Source organism: Nanorana parkeri, unplaced genomic scaffold, assembly GCF_000935625.1.
Source record: "Nanorana parkeri isolate BGI_ZX_2015 unplaced genomic scaffold, ASM93562v1 scaffold610, whole genome shotgun sequence".
Lineage (NCBI taxonomy): Eukaryota > Metazoa > Chordata > Amphibia > Anura > Dicroglossidae > Nanorana > Nanorana parkeri.
This window is the reverse complement of record NW_017306878.1, coordinates 462,030-484,274: the sequence shown is the minus strand read 5'-3', so window position 1 is coordinate 484,274 and position 22,245 is coordinate 462,030.

The window sequence follows — 22,245 nt, the reverse complement described above, 5'->3', positions numbered from 1 at the left end:
GTACCAAGTTTATGGACTAACAATAGGGCTTATGATATGATATGAAAGACACGGTCTTTTTGATCTATTTTCTTTTGTTTTGTTCTGTTTCATGTATGTGTGTATTTTGGCTCTGTATTTTTGGAAGAGGAGCTAGTTACTCGACTCTTAGAAGGTTTATACATCTCACTATTTCAACAGCATGTGGTGGTATAGTTGGGGCAGGATGAGTAGTATGTGTCATGTGTGGTTTTGCCACCATTATGCCTAACTTGTATGTACAGTGATATATGTGTTTGCCTTCTTTTATCTGTAGACGCTTGTAATATTCCACCTTCTATATTTTTTTTATTTTGTCCTGTCGTGTGCCTAAAAATGTTTGAATAAAAATGGTATAGAAAAAAGAAGCTTCAAATTAAACTGAAGCATCCCTTGGACCTTTAGCTAACTGTCATTGGCTCAATAGTCGAGAGCTAGGCTTAACTGTTGTCAGCACCAGAGCAGTACCATAGCAATCAAATGCGCAAAAAGGAAAACAACAAATATAAAGACGGGGAAATAAAGATAAATTAAAATACCCAAAAACACAACCCAGACCCCCCATTGTTCCCTGCCATTTTAACATCAGCTATTTTAACATCAGCACTCTTTTTTTTAACTTATACGTTAAGTTTTAACGTTGTGATAATTGTAGCATTGAAAAGCAGCACAAATCACGTTAAGCATGTTTCTCCCAACAAACAGGATACAGTATATGAGTCCCTAACTATGGTCCATTCTATAACCAAAGGGCCCCACATAATATTCAGCATATGTAGTGCTATCAAGGACTGTCAGAGAGCAGCTTGTGACAACTTCCCCTAAAAAATTAAATCTCTAGGACTTTAAATATGGACATTCTAAAACACTCAGTTTCATCTGCACTTTAGACAGAGCCTTGTTTTACATAATGGACCCTAAAGCCAAGCAACAATGTACTGATAAAAACAAAATATGATGAAGATTTGTGAGTGCACTTTGAACAATTAGTATATTGATTAGTTTGATAAGTTTTGCATAAACCTAGATTTAGGTAATGGCTGGGCTGACCTGTGTATATATAGGTAAAGATTAACCCCGCACTAGAACCCTTGATTACATTTCATTTAAAAAACAAATCAGCCTAGTAAGCCTATCACATGGCTATGCTGACATGTCTTAAATGCCTTTAAGTTACACAGTTATTATTCGCATTAAAGAGGCAATATGCAAATGATGACACTGGACAAAAGATGGAAAATTCTTTGTAGATTTGAACTCTCAGCTGGATAAATCTGTTGTACTAACATCCATCAACAACACCTTGTGGAACATGAAAGGTCAGAGCATCCCAGCGCTGCAAGGGTAATTTTCACCTCCTTGCAGAAATAAATATCTTGTTATTGTGAGAATGCTAGTTACATGCAGACACCTAGTGACATTAACATGGGGCGAGGGAAGCTAGGCTATGCACTGATACTGCGAGGTAGGGGCATTTCCTCACTGTGCTTTGCGTCTAATGTTCTTAGCGCCAGGAGTTGTACAGTTATTAAAAAAAACACATTGCCTGTGCTTCCATAACCACCTCTCCAGTTAAAGCACATTGTTGTTCCTTTGTCTGCTCCTGACTTTAACTGTATAATGCAGAGAGATCGATGTAACACCTACTGAAGAGATTTATACAAGTCCCAAGTACGCTATCCTGAAACACTGCCTTGCGCTCTCTCAGAAACACATATTTTAACCAATGTAATGCTTTAGCCAACACTTCCACTAACCATTTCCCTTAGGGCTCTGTCACTACTGTTGACTCTCATTTTCAGTTCTGCCTCTACGGCTCAGTTTTTATCTACAGTTTTGCTTCTGTCACCACTTTTTAGCTCTGCACCTCCTACTCTGCATTGATTGAGATCTTTTCCTTAACTACAGTTTGTATCTATAGTTCAGTATTCCCTCCCTTCTTTCACCTGGAGTTCTGTCTCTACAGTTTTCTTTCATCAAGAGCTACTTCCTTTCTAGTCTGCTTTGATCCATAGCTTTTTCGCTGCCATACTATTATCATCCAGAGCACAGCCTCTAACACTTTACTTTCTCTAGAATCTGGAGTTCTCCCTCTACCATCCTTTTATCTAGAGCTCTAAATGTGTATTTTTTTTTCCATCTAAAGCTCTCCTTCTAACATTTATATTTCACCTAGATTTCTCCCCCTGGCACTCTTCTTTGAGTCCTAGAGCTCTTTGTCTGATATCCTTCTGTGATTTAGTGCTCTAATAGCACCATTCTTCTTTCCTAGAGCTTTGTCTACTCTTTTTCTTGCTAGGAAGATTAAGCAAGCTCACATGGTAGTTTAGCATGATAGTTCCACTAATACGGTTGTGCATGGCCATGCATCCTTGTGCAGTCACTTGCATGTTTTTTGGCTTGCTTGCTTATTCTAACTATTGGCACCAAGAGGGCTTTTTAAGGTTGAGAACTGCAGGTCTCCAGTGCTGAGAGATCTTCACCATTATTTGACCTGTGATTCTGCTTCTGATTCTGATCTTCTTTTATCAACCCGGCTTGTTGCCTGACTTTTCTATGGCTCTCCTCGGTTTGCTATTCTGCATCTGTGTTGACCCCAGCTTGTTATCTGACTTTGATTACTGCCTGCCATTTTGGCACCATGCTGGCTGTAAGTTGCTGACCGGTCCCATTCTTCATTCCATTTCTGTCTGTTGTATTTGTACCGTCTTTCCATATTTTTGCTGATCTAAGCTTGTTCTTGGACTCTTCTCTGTGGTGGCCTGCTTCACCTGTCACCTCCAACCCTGAGAGGACTGTGATCACAAGTTTCTGTGACATTAGTGGCATCATCCACCAGCATCCCTGCACTCTCTGTTCCATTATCCAGGGGTGCATGGACTGGAGCAGCAAGGGAGGCCACTCTCATCATCTCAGGCTCCCATCAAGGTACATAACAGTATGATTCAGCTCCTGAGCCTCTGCTTACATATAGCTCTGGAGAGGCTCCATAGAAAGTTGCACACTGATAATGATAGCACCAAGGTTTAAAACATGATCTGCTTATTTATAGTATGAATGAAGGAGTAGCCAGGCTAGCTGCCCACTCAGGACAAATAAGAGGAGAGCCCAGAAAGAGAGGGCCATGAGGATATATTGTGAGAACAGCGAGGCTGTGCTATGCTGGAGACCTAGAGAGGAGGAGAGCTGCAGGGTGATATTGAAGGTGCTGATGTGAGTTGTGCAGAGCTCCAGGGAAAAACACAGAGAAAGCTTGTGTACTGTATCAAGGCCATCCCAAGACTTGTTCTGAGGACTCCATTAAAGGAGAAAACACAGGAATGTGAGGAGAGCCTTAGTGTGCCATGACCTCTTTGGAAGGATGAATGAACAGACTGCTGACTGGTAGAAAAATATCTAGCACGGGTGGTGAGAAGCCTCTGGCCACCATTACGCGGTCCAACTTTGCTGCTATTGCAGGGATTTGACTATCACCAGCAGAGTTAGTTTAGGGAGATTGCTATGCCCACTCCATTACTGTGCATTACAAATACTCTCCCCTTGAAAGTGAGCACTCCTGCAAGATTTAAGGGCCACACCCCTTGCAGATTTATATCACTTCTTTCACTGTCCAGTGGTTAAGTTAGGGCCTTAAAAGCATTAAATAGAACATAGTGATTGCTGCCTTCCACAGAGTTCTCTTTTACAGCTACTTGAATATTGTATAGCTATCTATTGCATCTTGATATTGCTTTGTGCCAGTGTTTAATTTTAGATTATTGTTACAATTGTTAGAACCAAACTTCCCTGCAGGACTCTTGCTGTAGACTGGCCTAACAAATTTGCTACAAATTCAAAAAGTGTCAACGAGAATGTTTGCTGCAAGTGTTCTGCAAGTCTACAGCTTTCCAGGTAATGTGTGCACCAAGTTAACAAGAATTACAATTTAACCCTGCCACAAGTTTGTGGCAAGTTATCCTTGCTATCTGGGCTTTAACCATGACATTGCAGGGGGAGCTGGAAGATAGTAGAGTAATTAAAGTAGGAAGATTAATTAAAAAACATATCACACATGTACAGTATCTATAATGCTTCATGTTTTAATAAAAGCATTGAAATAAAAAAAGCTTGAACTGGTGACAGGGTATCTTTAAAGCATTTTTCTAGGTACAAAGACTGCGGTAAATGTGTGCTGTATATACTACTCAGGTCAGTTACAGTAAGATGTTAAAATGTATGTGAGATATTATTGATTGGATTTACATACATTAAGAACATAACCTGTGTTCACACGTCTTAGATTTTATTTTGTATTCCTTCCCTACAGATATTCTTATATTTTAAAGAACACTCATCTTCAGCCTTGCAACATAAAAACTGCTTTTAAATATATGGCCTTGGAAGCTTATAGGCTCAAGGAAAAGTGGAGATATTTAAGGTAATGTAGCAAAATTTTATTATTACTGCACAAAAGGGGGAACATACACAAAGTATTTTATTTTGCTGTTTCTGCCAGGCATTGGTAAACTCTACCGACCCCGATAAACATTTTTCACAACTGTGCATATAACATCAATTAACTGCGTGGCATAACAAGAGGTTGAGTTTGTAGAAACACTTGCAACACTAAGGGAAAGTGTGTTGAATCACCAACTAAGCAGTAATCAGTAAGTAACAAACTGACACGGACAGCTACAGAGGGAGAAGATTTGGAACAGATATATTTAAGGAGAACAAGCAGATCCAGGTAATGCAATTTAAAAGAGATAAAAGTCCTCTGGTAGGACTGTCCTTTAAAAGGACACTTGCCTTCGTTCAAGTGTCAACCCCAATCGCAGCAAGGTCACCCCACTCAGACTGTAGCCTAATGTACTCTCAAATTGTCTCAGTGGATTCCCGCACAAACACACAGGGCCAGGAGAATTGTCTTTCATGTGGCTGTATTGCTCTCTAATACAATTACCTGCCAATAATGCAGCTGGATGAGACACACTCGCTGCTACTCAGGCAGATCTTAGAGCAGGAATGAACTTTAAGAAGAGCTCCTCTACAGATACAAATCACCACATCATGGTGGTTTGTGTGGACTTACTTTTGTCTTTTGACTATGAGCTGCAGTAATATCTGCATATTAGGTAAACCTATTAAATAAATTAACATGTCTAGCTAATACTGCCGCTTAATGCAGGCCTTACCTCAGAAATGATATTTTATGTTAAGTGCATGCTAAGTAAGTGTAATACCGATCTCTTAAAGAGCTCACTGTACTTCTTCTGGCAATCTCCCTTTCTCACCAGATGGCCTGTGCCATCTTTATTCAGATGTTATCTAGGTCCACTTCCTGGATTGAGATACTGGTCCTGAGATTATGCTGTGTAAATCCTTGTGGGTGTGCTGTTGTTTTTTTAAATATATTTTATGGCATGTGGGTATTCATGTTATCTTACACAGATCTGCAAATTGCTCTTTCACCTTGTAAACTGCCACAAGCTTACAATGCTACAAAGTACCAGTAAATCATCAGTGTGGGAGGGAAGACTAAGGAACAATACTTCCTTCCTGCAGCATCTTTCTCTCACTATCTGTCTCCCAGGTTTGGGCATAGTCACTTGATTAGAGCTCAAAGACTCCTTTTTATTGTTCCTACTTGAAGCAAGTGTACATTTCTCCAAGATGAAGGAAAATGCCAACTCCAATCGCTATCGCCAGTGGAAAACATCCACTCTATTATTGTTATACACGATTTATATAGCGCCAACAGTTTGTGCAGCGCTTTACAATATAAGGAAACATTACAAGCACAATACAATTCAAATAAGATGGTAAGGAGGGTCCTGCCAGTGAGGGCTTACGATCTAAAAGGGAGGGACAAGTGATGCATGAGGAGGTAGCTGTGTGGGGTTGAATTCTTTGAGAATGTGATGGTTCAGTGGTTAGGTCTATTCCTATTCGATAACAACCATAACATTTTGGATTACTCTTGACTTTACTTCCATTGTCACTAGGACCAAAGGTCAGGTGTGATCTTCCCAGTGGAAACACAAGCAGAAATAAAAACCTGACAAAAGTTCCAACCCGTCACTACTGTATCCAAAAATAATAAAAACATTTTGAATGGAGTCATACTTCAATGTTCTCTGAGACTCTCTCTCAGAGCAATTAGCCCCTAAACAGCTACAGCAGGGTCTGCTTCTTCTCTATATATTCCTGTGGAAGATCAAGCAGAAAATATAAGTCAGTAGGGGTGTGGTTGGTGAAAGTGGCCCACTTGCACACATCGGCACCTTAAAGGGATGGTTTATAAAGTGTGGAGTAAATCCAGATACTTTGCTTATTACAAAATTGTAAAGACAATAGCAGGATCTGTAGAGAGGTGACAGAACCTCCCAGCACAAAGTCTGGGGAACCCAAAGTATGAGAATTGTGGCAGAAGCCCTGGATGTTATGTGGAGGCACAGTAAAGGAAGGTGAGAGAGCCTTGTGAAGGGAAAGAAATGCACTTTTGTATGTTCGGAGGGCTGTGGCAGCTGGGGTGCAGTGTTCACTCTTAGAAGGTTGATCAGGTTGCTATTAAGCGGGATTTAGAGATGTGCTCCAGCAACAAGCATGACCCGAGCAACTAAAGAGAGGGAAGAGTATGCTACCCTGGAGAAAGGATTAATAGATTAACTGCACACAATACCAAAATCTACGGTGTCAGTTAGGGCCAATGTCGATGGTGCTTTGTTTGTGTCAGAACTACTTATCTCCATATACAATTCTATGGGTAACAAAAACATCAGTCTAAAACGGATGTCAAAAGCACGGTGCATTTGCAGCCCAAAGCCTATCAACGCAAGTTCTTAGGTGGGTAACAACTTTAGACTAGTATCAGCTTATAACATATGTAAAATATGTTGTGAACACATCTTGGATCTTGCAAAGTTCAAACATTTATTGAAAAATCACATTCCAATGCAAGGTTTCTTGGCTATAGAGGAGACCTTTGGCATGTCTGATGAAGGGGTCCTGTGCGGGCCTGAAATGTTGCAATATAATGTGATTGTTTAATAAATGTTTAGAGTTTGCAAAATCCAAGGTGTGCAGACAACATATTTTACACACAATCCTCTGGAGAAATGTTATCGTGCTGGAGTGGCACTCCACCGAACAGTTTGATGAGCTGCGCACAGCCATGCCTTTCAAGAGAACCTGACCCTTAGAAGATGGCTATTGTAGCCCCTCCATGGTGCTCTGCTACCATGTCCAAGACTGTTACTGCTACGGTGCCAAGGCTGTTACTTATTCCCCCTGTAATGGGGCTGTAATCCCCTTTGCAACTGTGTACCTCAAGTACTAGTATAACAAGAAAGTAGATGCCAGTTGATGGATACCCTGCAAACAGTCTAATAGAATCAACTATGAATAGTTACTATAATTCTGTTGTGTTCTACCAGTAAAGTCTGAACACAATTTAAAGCCTGAGTTTGTGCCAATTCTGTCATCCTTCATTTTTGCCTGATACCCCATTTCATCTTGGGGAAACCCCATTACGGAGCTAGAGCAAATTAGCCCATTCTACAATCCATATGACTAATCATATACATAGGCATTCATCTTCACTACACAGGTTCTATTATTGCTGAGACCAGCAGAGAGGGTTGTTGTGATAATTAGCTAAAGTTTGCTTTTGATGTTGGTATTTGCAGGCAATAATAATGCAAGCCTAAATTATGCAATAATTATGTACTATTAGATTAACCTTAGTTTCAGATCTACCTAACAAAACTCCAAGCAATTGTATCAGTGGTTAATTGGCTGGTGGAGGTTAATTTGGAAGTGGAAATGATGTAATATACAAGTTGAACATGTTCTTTGTAAACTATTATGGGATGCTGTAAAGAGCTAATGTAATTGCTATATCTATTTACTAAACAATGCAGTAGCCGTTAATGGAATTACATTTTGGTGGTTTAAAAACACATATGTTACATATATCAAAAAAAGAACATTGCATATACTCATGCATAATAATGCACAGGGTCTCAATGTATGAATAAACTTTAGTGAAAAAAGCAAGTTGCATATTATTTTACATCATATTTCAGGTGGAATAAAAACATTTAAAATAAATGTATATACCATTTGTGTTAGTGTAGGAAAATAGATAGATCACTGGTTCGACCTCATCTTGAATATGCGGTTCAGTTTTGGTCACCAGTCTACAGAAAATATGTCCTTGAGCTGGAGAAGGTCCAAAGAAGAGCAACCAAGCTAATTAAGGGGCTGGGGGATCAAGACTACGAGACGAGGTTGCTAAATTTAAACATGTTCATGCTGGAAGTGAGGAGATTAAGAGGGGACATGATTTTGTTGTACAAAATGTTCACTGGTGATGGTAACATCAGCACTAAAATTTTTCCTGTAAACTCCGTAACAAGGACTAGAGGCCACCACCTAAAATTGGTGGAGAAAAGATTTATCCACAAAGGGCGTAGGGGCTTCTTTTCAGTTAGAGCGGTTACATTTTGGAACTCTCTGCCACAAGGAGTGGTATCAGCAAAAAATATTGATTCGTTAAAAAATCAATTAGATTCCATCATAAGAGACCGTAACATACAGGGGTATAGGTACACTTAAATACTAGACCACACATGGACTCTTATACACTCATGCATGCACAAGACACACATGCATGCACAAGACACATGCACACACACAAAGGTTGAACTTGATGGACCTGTGTCTTTTTTTCAACCTCAAAAACTATGTAATTATGTAAAATGTTATGCAATACAAGACATGAAATGCCATTGGCAGCGAATCCAGAAGAAAGTCAAATTAGTATGGTAGCAAGGGTTGTTGAGCTGATTATCTAATATAAGCATAAGTAAAAATAAACGTTCCCCTTCATACAGCACTATTCCAAAGGTCCTCTGAGCACATTCAACTTTGATCACACCCTGCAGCAGAGTCACTCTCCAAATTGTATGGGATCTCTACTGTTCCCTGCTCCTACGTTATGGTCCCATATGGTCCTGTAAGGTGTGTGGATCCTGTTGATTTGGCCCGGCTCAATGTTGAATGAAAAGAAACTCCAATGGTGTAGTATTTGCATAAAACACAGTTCTAATTAAATTATATTCAACTCCAGGAAATATTAAATGCTCAAAAAAGTTCAGTTTTGTTGGTTTTATCTTCATAGAGCGTTAAACAATAAGCCAGATGGAATGTGTTGGACAGAGTCATGGTAACTTGTGCTATATTTTAATATTCTATTGTGAAGTGTATTTTACAGTTTTTTTCAAACTTTAGTAAAACCAAGTACTTAATATAAGCTCCTCTGTGCTCTTCCCTATTTTGCCCACAAGTTACCAGGAATACATCTGAGGGAGAGAGGCCTATGTCAGATTAGCATAGCCAGTGTGAGGTTGGAAGAGTGTGGCCTACATAACAGACATAATTATGAGCTGATTATGAGTCTATGAGCTGATACTGAGTGTGATTGGAGTTGGACATGCTTATCCATTTGATACCTGCTTATCTGAGTCCATTTAAGCACAGTCAAATTCCAGAGCCCTAATGAAGGGGAAGCCTGTGTGGTTCTCGAAACATGTTGGCTGTTTTTCTGCTGTGAGCCAATTTTATCATTAAAAACTTTGGACTCTTAGGGGTTGATTTACTAACCTTATAAACACACCACAAACATGTATACACCTCTGTAGTGTGTTCCCTCCCAGCATGATCTATGGGTGGAATCTAAACACCTTTGTAGTGTGTACACACCCAGCAGGTGTGTTGTGCAAAGCCCTGCCCTGAATTGCAAGGTGATGTTGTGTAAATTAGCTCTATGTTGTGTTGCTTGCGTTGATGAATGCAGGTATGTAAATGCATGAGCTAACCATTTTTGTCTAAACTGTGAAGCAGCATTATATATGCATCATGTGCATGATTATTCCATATATGGCATTAGTGGAAATATGCTTATAGAGACTTTTTGGTTGATAAATACGCTTTTCTGTGTAAAAATCACACGCACCTGGTGCGTGCGTGTGTTTAGGTTAGTAAATCACCCCCTTAGACATTTGTGTGGCACCCTCATTAAACTGCATATAACAAGCTGAAGAGAAGCATTGTGAAACAAAGAGGAAAGTCAATTGCTATGTCTCCACAGGTTTTTAAAGTGTATGCATAAAAAAAAAATAATTTTTTAGTTTTGGATTGAGAGGGAAGGGTTAGACCCTTTGTCAATTTTTTGTTTTCTTGTCTGTGTCTCCCCTGAGGAGATTTACCCCTATGTTTATCCTGGTGTCCATTGTCACCAAAACAGGAAGCGAGGGGAAATCCAAAAATATTAAAGGGGATCTAAAGCCTCCCGTTTTTTTGCCTTTATCTACTGCTGACAAGCAGTAGATATAGGCAAAAAGTAAAAAAAAACTAAAAACTAAACAGCGGTTTAGACTGACCTCATTATCGCTGCACGCTCCCGCGGCGAGAGTCCGGAACTGTTCATGCGGCCGCAAAGGATCTTGGGGTGGGCGCATGGGCAGTTCGGATTCTCAGCCGGGAGACGAGCAGAGACGCAAGGTAAGTCTATGGACGCGTGCACCCGCCTGCAGACACCGCTGGATCGGAAGTGCCTGTAAGCAGAGAGGAGTCAGCGCTGGATCGGAGAGCCGCCGCACCGCTGGAGGGACAGATGAAAACATGGGGAAAGAAGAGGAAGATCGGATTAAGAGACATCATTTAATGTAAGTGCTGACTTTAACATTGGGGGGAGGGAATTTTTTTTATCCTTTAATGTCACTTTAAGTTGTTATCAGAGCCAGAGGTGAGGTAAAATCCTACAATGGGAACACCTGTTCCTATGACAGCTGCCTAAGATAGGAATTAGGTTCACTGTTGGAGAGATCTCCTCTCATTTCCTGTTACGATTGCAGGAAAGTAAGTGAAGGTAAGTTTCCCCAGTGTCATACAGACAGCAAAAAATAATTTGACAGTGCTTCTAACCCTTTCCTACTCTACATAAAACCATAGAAAAAAGTTTTGACTTTACATACACTCTAACTGGTGAACGGCACACTCCAATGGTAGCTCTCTAAATAAAGCAGACAGCATGTGGCCTCTAAAAGTTGACCCTGAATTTAATCTTTTGAAATATGAACTATGCAGCTTGGCTATTGACTGAAGCCTGTACAAACAAGCATCATCTGAGCTGTGCCTAGGGCAGCATGATGTTTACATACAGCCCGAACGGAACATGTCAACTGGCAGTAGTAAAGTAACTCAAGTAAATGATCTTGCCTTCATTGTTACATGCCAGTTCTGGATGTTCCTGGCACTGAATAGGTTATTCACTGAACTCCAGTGGGGACAGACCTATTTAACATGCCGCAAACATGAGGTCAGCTCTGGTCCTATAAAGGATTAGCTAGTTAGGTTAACAGGGAAACACGACTCACATGCCTCGCACACAACTGGGTCACTGATCTAGAAGAGGCTCTAGTGTCGCCTTATTAGACACAAACATGACCAAAGTGTAATGTGACCTGCCCACATTCTCAGAAGCACTTTTAAAGGCTGTTATGTCTTCCTGAACTCCAGAGCAAGCTTCAGAGAGCTCAGTCTTTTGTATCTGATTTCTCTCAGCCAGAGGAAAAAAAAGGCCAGGAGCGAGTCCTAATTCTCGTCATCGATGCGGTGCTGTTTAATTCGTCATGTAGAATATCTCTTGGCATCAGTGCCTGGATTCCCTCCTCGTGCCTGGTAAATCGGTCTTCATTTAAAACCCTCTCTCTTAGCCCTAAATGGAAATCAATTCTGCAAGTTTAGCAAATAGTTAATTACTCCACAAAGAGGATTGATCGACCTTTGATCACCAGAAAGCTCTGTAGTGCTATTAGTCTCTTTCATCTGTGATTAAACCACAGAGAGAAAGAAACAAAAACTAAATTAGGCTTTCTCTGTTATCCTACAAATATTTAATGACTGGATAATCTTCTAGAGGTGTGTTCGGGGATGTACTTTCCGACAGGAATGAGCTGCTTCCCAACCTTGAACCCTCAGTGTAGGTGAAGAATGGATTTGTTTTTTTCCAACTCTTATTTGTGAGGATACTCAGCTTCTGTCATCACAAACAGAATGTGAAAGTCAACTGCATGCTTTTTACTTCCTCCGACCATTACACATCTCTTTTATATGGAAAATTAAAATTCAAACGTACAAAGCAGGAAATAACACCTTGCAAAGTGAAAATATTTATGTAATGTTTTCCTGTGCTATGACAGGGAGAACGTGTAGCGGGAAGGATTTGTTAAAGGATTAGTCCAGTTTTAACAAATCCTAAATAGTAAAGCCCTACTCATATAAGGATAATTCTACAGTAAGAATGACTTACTTAGCTGTAACTCATCTCTATTTATAGCAGGTGACGAGTCCTCTGAACTCGGCCTGTTATCCCACTAATGTTGTTAACTGTTTTGTCAGTGACAACCGTAGACAGAGAGTGCCAGTTTCCCCGCCTTTCCTATGCAGTCTCAAACTCCTACTGTTGGTTACGTACTGAATTGTATTATGTAAAACATTTTATATCATATTTACAAGTTAAAACTATTTACTATCCCTGGCTAGGAACCTGGGATTTTTACTTGCTACTGGAAATGATACTTTTCTACTCACACTTTTTTTGGTTACTTAAAAAAAGTGTACCCCACCCTCGCCCTTTAAAAGATGCAGCTCATATGTCTCAGTTAGGGTTGCTTTTTAAAGAACAAGGTAAAAAAACATGGATTTTTCTCTCACTCTGAACACCAGCTTAGGTTCAGTAGGCTTTTTTGGGGAGGGGGGGTCGCTCTCCTCCACCAAGGACAGGTAAGTTGCCACCTCTTACCATGGTGAATTGGTAATGGAATCCATTGAGCTCCTGTCCATTCTATTTGACAAGAGACTAAATTAAACAAAAACACTAAATGCCTCTTAAAAAGGACAGCTTAAGACCCTTATAACACTTTTGTGTGTTCATTATACTGCACGTTAATGAGGATTATCATGCTTGTTAACACACATCACCATGTGTATTAATTGTATTAATGTCCAGTACAGCAATGCGCATTCCAAGCACATAAACAACCTCCCATTGCACCTCATGCATTTGGGCATGACAGATGTGCATGGTAGGTTTTAAATTCAGCTTTTTAATGCAAACTTTCCTAGGCAAAGCACTACTGATCTAACATATAATTCTCATAAGTAATCAGAAACTTCACCTATAATGTAACTCCATGATATGCTGGGGAATTCAAACATAGAACCTCCGAGCTGCTATACAAGAGTGCTAACCATTAAGCCACTGTGTTGTCCCTTCAAAACCAGGATGAAGACTTGGCGGAGATTGGTTGAGTAGGATCATTCCTCACAAAAAAAAGAAAAAAACTGGGATTTTGGGAGGTGTGAGGTTTGGGACCTGTTTTCTCAGTACAAGAACAATCAAGTATGCTAAAACAAGGGTGGCTTAGTGCCTTGCATATGTCGACTCCATAATACCTCCAATGACTGACATTTGGTGGCAGGTCACACATCACTCTACTGGTGCCCCTGAATGTGACTGACCAGGGCAAACCAAGAAGAAAGGCTGGAATGGCTTTTAAACCTCTGAAAAATCTGCATATGTGATGAGCAGGTGTCAGCTAATCTTATAGACTGCAGCTTGTTCCTGTTGGCCCTATTGACTGTTAAATCCAAAGTGACGGGGCCCAAACAAACTAAAGAAACTTGTCAAACCGGAACCCCAAGAAAGGAGGCACCCTCAGCATGCCACTTCTCTCCTGCACAAAAACATCAAAGAGGTAAAGGAATACTTCAGCATAAGAAACGTCAAACGCCTGTCTTGGAAATGTTTAATCCTCGTGTTAAAGATGTCCCCAAAGGGGCTCAGATTCTGATTACACATAATCTCTTTTGTGTCAATCACATAACTCTTGGCAGAGCTGCTTCCACTTAGCACTTGAAGTTTTTTTTTTACATACAGAGCTTGAGACCAGTCAGTAAATAGTATAATGCTGTAAATTCCCATAAAGTTAGTATATTAAGGACATATTGGGGAGAGCAGCATTTATGTAACAGATGTATATTCAACGGTGTTCTTGGTTGTAATCTGAGGTATAAACTGTCTAACAACATGTCCATATACCAAAATGAGCATGGGAATACCTCTAGAAAAGGTTTCTGTCTAGGATATGCTATAAAGGGATTTTTAAGACCCAGCCATAAAATCTGAGTATTTTGGTACCGGGCACACTTGAGTAAAACCTGAAAATTTAGCATAGAAATAAGCGCACACTGCCCAGGGCTTTTGTCAATCATACTGGCATATCTAGAGTACCCCAGGCCACACTGGAATTAACCTGCTGTAGGGGACTTACCTAATCCCAAGTCTGTGATTCAGCAAACCATCACATACTACCACTCAATATGTCTTCCTATAAGATGATTATGTACACTCTGACCATTCCTAAGAAATTACTCACACCTTGGCTTTATGGTAAGTGTAAACCCTAACATAGCTTCCAACTGTCTCTGAGTTGGAGGGATTGCCCCTCTTTTAGAACCAATCCCTCTTTCCTTCTCAGTTGTCACTTTTGTTGTTCTGATGTACAGACCTCTATAAAAGTACACCCTTTAACTTCAAAATGTGTTATACTACACGTATCCTTTAAGCCAACCTTTTATTTATTGCATTTGTTATTGTGAAAAGCCAGCATAAAGGAAAAGGGTTGGAAAAAAGCACTTGTTTGGTTTAACCAATCATTTTCTTTTTTCATAATAAATCTTCCTGGTCTGCATAACTGGGGGGCTTCTCTCGGTTGTGTCCATTACCTACCTATAAAGGTGTTTGTCTTTATCATCTCAGAAAGTTGGCAGGTATGCTTAACTGGATGATATTTAGTTTGCTGAAATATACTGCATATCATTAAAGATTGCTATGGTTTTTTTTTAACTTTTAGATTATACTGTTGTAAGCCCTTTTTAAAAAAAAAGATTTTTTTGCATCTCAGTGCTGCTGATCTCCTACATTTTCTCAGCAGCCTCTTTGTGTCTACATACACGCACTCCAGAGACAGCTGCATGTTATTGTTCAGGAAAGTCTTTCTGATGTTTACAATGGCAGAACATACCTGCACAATGAGAGTTGGCATGGCTGCTTATAGTCCTTACTTAAAGCACATCTGAGACAAATTATTTACAAGGTAACTTAGGCAGGAACCTAGAAATCTATGTATATCCAGGGGGCGGAGCTGTAACTTTAATGCACTTACAGTAAATCAGGAGGGTGGTAGGGCAATTGGTCAAATAAGTTAATCGTCACAAGTGAGGATGCACTTTTAGGCAATTGATGTCTGATGTTTCTATGCCAATACAGACAAATAGGGTGGGTTTTCTCTGCCTATTGCAAGTCCTTACCAATGTTAATGGAAGGGATAGGGGGCCAGAGGTGCTGCCTTGCCTAATAAGGAAAAAATGAATCAAATATACCCCTAACCCCTGGCTTGTGCCCATTGTGCGAGGCAAGGGTGACGTCACAGCACTTACACCTTACAGCGCTATCCCACTGAATGCTGAGTATCCCAAATCTCACGAGAACATGATTCTGCACTGTGTCTTCTTGCAAAATTTGGCATACTCATCAGTTTCCGTTCCACTGCAAACGCAAAATATAGGGCTTGCTCTATATTTTGCATTTGCAGTAGAACGCAACGCTGGCAAAGTTTTGCCACGCGTTCAATCGCACTGCGGGCGGGGTGGAAGCGGTGCCATTGAATTCAATGCACCGCCTCGCCCCCTCCCACCCCAAAACGCAGGGAGAAGTTTCTTAGCGATCGCGGTGCGTTCCAGCAGCTACCGCTCTGGAACGCACGCGCTTTTGGTGTGAACAAGGCCTGATTGTTATTCTGTAAAATTTTCAGCTGTGTTTAACTTGTAAAAATCCACTCTTCCTGCCTTAGCACAAGGTGTAAACAAGCCCGAAAAGTTCACAAATAATTCTAAACAAGTCCAAAACCAATCAAGAAGCAAATATTGAAATGTAACTTTTCAGCCAGAATAACGCTTGCCAATTAGATGCTCTTTGCACATTGCTCTTTGCCCTGTGACATAAATGCCCTAATTCAAGCTGTTGTAAAACTACCCTATTGGCCTACATACACTTTTTTGTTGCTACTGATACATTTACTGGTAAGGACATAGGTAGAGGGACGTCCCAATTCCTCACAGCTTATCTATACATAAATAACACAAATTTTGCTGACAGCTAGAAAAAAGAAAGGCTATATAGATGTAAGGATACTCAGAGGAGTTTGAGTCCAAAAAAGGGATACTTGGGAGTTAAGTGCTCACCATCCTCCCACCTCCTGTCATCTAGACCATCCATTTAGAATTGATTGCAATTATGCACCCTGCAATCTCCATAACATTTTAGAGCCTCAATTTTGAGATATGTCCTCCCATATACTGTTCTTAAATCCTTTTCAAAATAGACCAGGGCCCAGGAGAAAAAGAATTTATAGGACTGCAGTCAGAGCATTTGACAAGTCTCAAGCTGGTGTTGAGCTTCGCTCTTGCTGGGAAGGCTCAGTTCCCCAAAAGGCTCATTCTAAGGGCATATGATAATGCAATTAAGTAATTGTTATGCAGTCACATAAAACTGTGCATAGCCCATGGTGCAAATCTACTTGTCATTATAATATTTGAAGACCATTTGCTAATGACTGTGTTGCACATCAATCTAAATTAGGAATTAATTCCAGAAATAAGCATAGCTGGGAGTAAAATATTCTAGGGCATAGCTGTCGTTTTTAAAATAAAACTGGAGCATGCTCACAATTATTACATATACAGTATAGTATACAGTAAGGTCTACACTTACAAAATTGAACGTGTTAATACCACTGCATGCGGACTTTCCCTTTTATAAATTATTTGCTGCCACAAAGCTTCCTTTCACCGTTGGCAAACACATTTTCTTAGGGCCTAGAGTTTTCTGTGACTATGTGGCTTTGAGTTGGCGATAAAGTGTGTCGATAGCTAAAACTTTTATTTTTAGCTTTTGGCAGAGTGTAGAAGGATTAGAACCCATGTCAGGTGTTACTGCTCTCCAAGACACCGTTAGAGAGATTTTCCCTCGCAACAGACAACAGTCAGACAACAATACATAGCTGTTCTAGCGTTACCCAACTTAACTTAAAATAAACAGAATTTTTATACTTACTTCTAGCCTATTGAGGGACACAGGAATTAGAGACATTTGGGATATATTACCGCCTACAGGGAGATTTGAGAACTGACAAACAAAAAAACATTGACCAGCCTGGTATAATCCCTCCTAACATAATGCATTTACTATTAACTTAAGAAGAAAGACAAACAAGATATTACTTGTGCCAGGAAGAAGGGTCAGCCTGGGTGTGTTAGCTAACATAGGTAACCAGCCTCAGTAGTAAACCTGTGCCCAGACTATGGACATTGACCTATTTACATATTCTTAAAACACTGTAAAAGAACCTTAAAACAAGTCATTCCTGACATCTCTAGCTGCTTTTAATAGGACGTTATTAATTCTCAAGTATCCTCAAAGATAACAAGGAAGACTCTGAAGTTGGTTTTAGTTGATTTCTTAACAGTTTAGAAACACCTACTGTGTGTTTTCATCAGAGACCTTGAAGGCTGCCAAGATCTGCTCTTCACCAAAAGAAGTTCAAATATCACTGCCAGTGCTGCGAACTTTGAAAATCATAGAAGGAAAGGCTACACAATAACCCACCTTAAAGTCCATCTTCATGCAAATGTTACCCAGAAGAAAGAAGACTTGTGACCTAACATGCCATGTGACCACAGATTCAGGTAAGTAAATGGGATGTTTAGATAGATTTTTTTTTTTTTACATTTAATTAGCTAGAAGGGGGTTAGCAAGAGGAGGATTAGCTAGGGAGGTAAGTGGTTAAACTTTGTGGGAAGGGAGGGTTACCTGGAGTTAAGTCAAATCTTGTACTAGAGTGATGGATGGGCACAGCGTGTACTGATATTAAATAGGTGTTCCATCATCTCTAGAACCATGAAACCAAGGGTGCTCTAATCTAAACTTCATCTAGAAGGCCGGTGCTTAGTCCCACGTACCCTTATTGAAGCTTCCTGATTGGGGCAGCAATATAATAGGCAGCCTCACTGAACAATATGGATGCACAGGAGGCAGGGACAACAGCCAGCATCTACGTTAAAGTGGAGATTTGCCTACTAATGTGTCCCTTGTTTTGGGGGCTCCTGGAGTGTTCTAGGGAAAAGTTGAAGGGGCCTCCTATAGCATGTGAGTGACAGACTACTATGTTATATATCTGTACAGGTTTGCTTTAAGAAAAATGTTGAGCATATAACATAAATGAAAAGGGAAGAAAATACATTCCCAAATTATTTGAAGACAGACGTGAAGCTTGTTCGCCTCACACATTGGTTAGCAAATGGCTAAAAGGGTAAGAGACCCCAAGTACATATGTACATTGTTCCTTTATAAATTGCTAATGTTCACTTAACCAGTGTTAAAATTTGTATGGTTTAAAGATTTGGTTTAAGTCTACTCATCACTTTCAGCAATTTTCTACCAATAGTTGTTTGATCATTATAAAAAGTCAGGGTCTGAACTCTAATCAATACACATACAGGGTGAATTTGTAATACTCTGTCTTATCAAATTAGCAGCTACTGAAACAGCTCTATATAAAAATCAATCTTCTGCACCTAAAAAACAGACCAATTTCCACACAGACATTCATTTCCTTCGCTGCGCACACACACACACACACACACACACACACACAAACACACACACACACACACACACACGTTCTTACATGCTTGTAGGAATGCCTGGCGCCAAATAAGCTGAGGACATGTGGTGCCACAAACGCATCAACACCATCTAAAAACCACGATAAATAATAATTGTCACCATACAGCAAAAGTCCATATGACACACAGATCTCATCTAGGCTGTCACAATGCTGAATTTCACTGACATGTGGCAGACATGACAAGTTACAGATCTTACAAGGCAGACGGAGTTGCTGGGTTTTGAACATGTGCAGAGCAATAGAGGGGTTGGCACTGGTTTGTGGTAAGATTTGACAAGTGAAAAGAGATGTATAGCTTGCATGCATCAGCCACTGTGTCCTGCCAAGGACCAGCCATGAGTTTTATAGTGCCCTTTGCAAAATTAAAGCATTCCCTTCATTTTTTTTAATTTCACAGCTAGAAAAGTAACCTGGCTCCTCAATAGGGATGAGGTTCGCAGTGATGCAGGGTTTGCCACGAACACTGGCAGTTTGCCTGAGTGAACTTATGACCATGTTTGCCAAAGTACCAAAAGCGGACTTCCATAACGTTTCGCATGACATGTGAACTGTGGTCCTAGGTATAGTATGGCCAATAATAATGGCCTATGTAAAAGTCAACTCTCCCATCAGCCTTTGTCAGTGTGTGTTGGAGTGCAAGGTGACAGCTGACATACAGAGAGATAGTGACTGCTGTACAGTGCTAGCTACAGATCTATATGCCATGCTGTAAAGTAGCACTGCTCCATTACAGTTATTGCAGTGTGGTGGGCTACAGAGAGTGGAATGTCTCCCCCCCCCAGGCCCCCACCTTATTCACCATGTTGTTCAGTGTTCAATTATTACTATATTGCATTTCTTTGTATACACAATTAATAGGCCCAACTATCCTTGTTAGGGCTACCTTTTTTGTTTCAGCAACAACTTGCTGTGCAGCTGCTGCCCACTTCCCCCTTTCTTTTGATTGATTATTTCTCTTTTGTTTAGTTTCTGCTAGCATAAAACAAAATCAAAAAAGGGCTTTGGTTTTTGGTGTTGCCCTTTGTTAGCAGCTCATTACCACATACTATTGATATCAGGTTTACTGCACCAAATCATCAGATGTTGGAAGTGCACCACAGCAACACATCTAAAATCCCCCAATTGGGATAGCTGGTAATAAAATTAGGCAATCTCCTGTTTCCATCATGCCTGGGAGTCCTAAGGGAGAGGCAGAGGTTCTTCATGTACACCTATTAGGCAGTGAGCAGGTTCTGCACCTGCAAGTCAAAGCTGTGATTGAGTCACACCTTTGAGAGGCAGGAAACATTTGCCTTTCTTTTGTGATAGTGGATGTGCTATGCAGCCAGTGCACATGGAGGAGGTAGTGAAGTGGATAACCAAGCCTTCATCATCCTCCTCCTTTTTCCAGACCACTGGCATGCCCTGTGGTATATTTCTGGGACTTGTTTATAATACACTGTCATTTTTATTTCATGATAAAACCTGCTTTGTCTCTCCCTCTGACATTGCTGCCCCTAACAAGCTTCTTACATACTCTCCAGCCACGGTGCTATATGTCTGGCTATTGCCTCTGAAATAAACCTCTGTTATTTTTATTTCTTCATAACAACTGCTTCTTTTTTGGAATGTGGGGTTGTGGTTTTAAAGTGTTTATGTGCACTCCGTGTTGACGTTTTATTAACATTTGTAGACAATAGAGTGTTGTACTATTATAAAAGAAGTAAAAAGTAAAAGAAACATGTTTTTCCACTGTTTGGCAATTGTTGCAAAGTTCATAGGTTTAGCTTTATTTTATTTAGAAGTGGAAACCTTCTGAAAGCTTTCAGATCTGTTATTTTACTACTTTAACTGCTCAATTCTAGCCTATTAGTGGTAGATAAACAAAAATCAAGTGCCGCAGCAAAAACTACCTAAAAAGACCTTTTTCTTTTTTCAAGTTAAAATTAATCAGATATGGGTGCTGCTGCTTTATGTAAGCCAAGGAATAATGTAAATGGTAAAACATTTATTACACATACAAATTGTGTGATGCCAGCAGGGCAGCCATCAGAAATTTTGGGGCCCTTTACACGGGTTTAGGCCACACCCTGCACCGCCACCACACTGAATCAGTCACACTGTTATTATTATGCATTTATATAGCTCTGATATATACCACAATGCTGTACAGAGAACACTCAGTCTCTGTACGGAGGAGCTTACACTCTAATGTCCCCCCACAGTCACACACTATTTTTATACATTTATATAACTCTGACATATAACGCAGTGCTGTACAGAGAACACTGAGCCAGTTAGATTAGTCTCTGTACAGAGGAGCTTACACTCTAATGCACAATGGCACCAGCTGTAGGATGACTACAAATCCCAGCAATACATTTATACAGCAATGCAGAACTGTATATGAATTTGACTTTGGGCTTAGTGACCCGCTGGACTAAGGCAATAGTGACCCGATGGACTCTGGGCTTAGTGACCCGATGGACTCTGGGCTTAGTGACCCGATGGACTCTGGGCTTAGTGACCCGATGGACTCTGGGCTTAGTGACCCGATGGACTCTGAGCTTAGTGACGCTCTGGACACTGGGCTTAATGACGTGCTGGACACTGGGCTTAGTGACCTGCTGGACTCTGGGCTTAGTGACCCGCTGGACTCTGGGCTTAGTGACCCGCTGGACTCTGGGCTTAGTGACCCACTGGACTCTGGGCTTAGTGACCCCGATGGACTCAAGGCTATGTGACCCACTGGACACTGGGCTTAGTGACCCGCTGGACGCAGTGCTTAGTGACCCGCTGGACGCAGGGCTTAGTGACGCGCAGGACTCAGGGCTTAGGCTGCCCCACAGGCTGCCCGGGCCCCTTACTTGAGTATCGGCTGTACCCCCTGATGGCAGCCCTGGATGCCAGAATACGGTGTTGCTGACGCGGTCATGGAGAATTGTACTGTTCTATAATACCACATATAGCCTAAAGGCATCTCTGAAACATATACGTTTTTCTTATGTCACCCTCAAAGTCACATAAAATGGAAGGCCCGCTCCCTGCTGAATAGTATTTATTAAACTTTCTTTTTGAATTGGTAGTGTCCAGGTACCCATGCTCTTTGTTTAACAAGCCCTTGCCTATAAACCTTAAACATGGACAGAATTGATTTTTAAGATTCGCCTGCCTTTGATTTCAAAAGAGCTTGCAATTTGCAAATTTTACAATGCGTTTACTAAACCCACCCACAAATCGAACCCAAGCACATTCACCCATCAATACTCATCAACACATAGCACACAGTGAAGCCTGTCATCTAATATAAAGCGCAACACAGAGACTATGATTCATAATACCCAGCAAAATATCAGCAATATATACAATTACAGTTATGGTAAAGCTCTTGCCT